The sequence below is a fragment of the Penaeus vannamei genome, chromosome 2 (genome assembly GCF_042767895.1).
Source record: "Penaeus vannamei isolate JL-2024 chromosome 2, ASM4276789v1, whole genome shotgun sequence".
NCBI classification, from domain to species: domain Eukaryota; kingdom Metazoa; phylum Arthropoda; class Malacostraca; order Decapoda; family Penaeidae; genus Penaeus; species Penaeus vannamei.
The window spans coordinates 44,124,573-44,125,716 of NC_091550.1; positions in this window are offsets into that span (position 1 = coordinate 44,124,573).

Here is a 1,144-nt window from a genome sequence, read left to right on the forward strand (position 1 = left end):
GAGTTTAACAGACTGATGTAATTTCTCTCCCTCTCTCTCTCTCTCTCATTTTCATTTTCATTCTCTCTCTTATATATATATATATATATATATATATATATATATATATATATATATATATATATATATGTGTGTGTGTGTGTGTGTGTGTGTGTGTGTGTGTGTGTGTGTGTGTGTGTGTGTGTGTGTGTCTGTGTGTGTGAGAGAGAGAGAGACAGAGAGAGAGACAGAGAGACAGAGAGAGAGACAGAGAGACAGAGAGAGACGTGTACGTAAAAACACATCGCTACAGACACACACGTACCCGAAACAGAGCGAAAGCCAGCGATCGGCGTGCAGGGCGCCCGAACCCGCCCGACCGGCAGCCCGAAAGAGGGGCCGACGGCGCAGAACGGGTCCCTGAAATGAATACGGGCCCGAGAGATGGGTGTAAGTGGGACTTCACAGTGACTTCATCTTCCAATAAGTGTCGGGTTTCCCATGGGGGCTTTCGCCTCGCACTAAATCATGATTTGTTGAAATACACTGTACCCTTAGCATCACCATACCTGCTTCTGGTGTTGATGGTGGTGGTATGGTGCGTTGTGACGGGTATTTTCATCATCATCATCATGAGTCGATGAAATAGCGGCATTTCTCTTGTTTTCATTCTTAACGATAATCATCATTATTAATTATGCTAAAAGTGATCATCATCAACAGTAATATTGATGTTTTTATATCATTTTCTGTTAGTTTCCCTTCTATTATTGTTGTTGCTATTGATAATACCATTTCTATTACGATTTTTAATTGTCATAGTTATCAGTATTACTATCATCATCCTTTGAATAATAATAAAAGCAATGATAATTATAATCACGATATTAATCAAGATAATGATTATAGTGATAATGATAATGGTACCTTTAGTAATGATGGTATTAATACTGCTGATAATAATAATAATAATAATAATAATGATAATAATGATGATATCAATAATAATGATTGTGATGATAATAATGATAATAATAATAATGATGATGATAAAGACAATGATAAAAAATAATAGTGATAATAATGGTAACAATAATTATAATACAGATAATGGTAATAGTGATATTGATAATAACATTGATAATGATAATGGCGATAATAATAA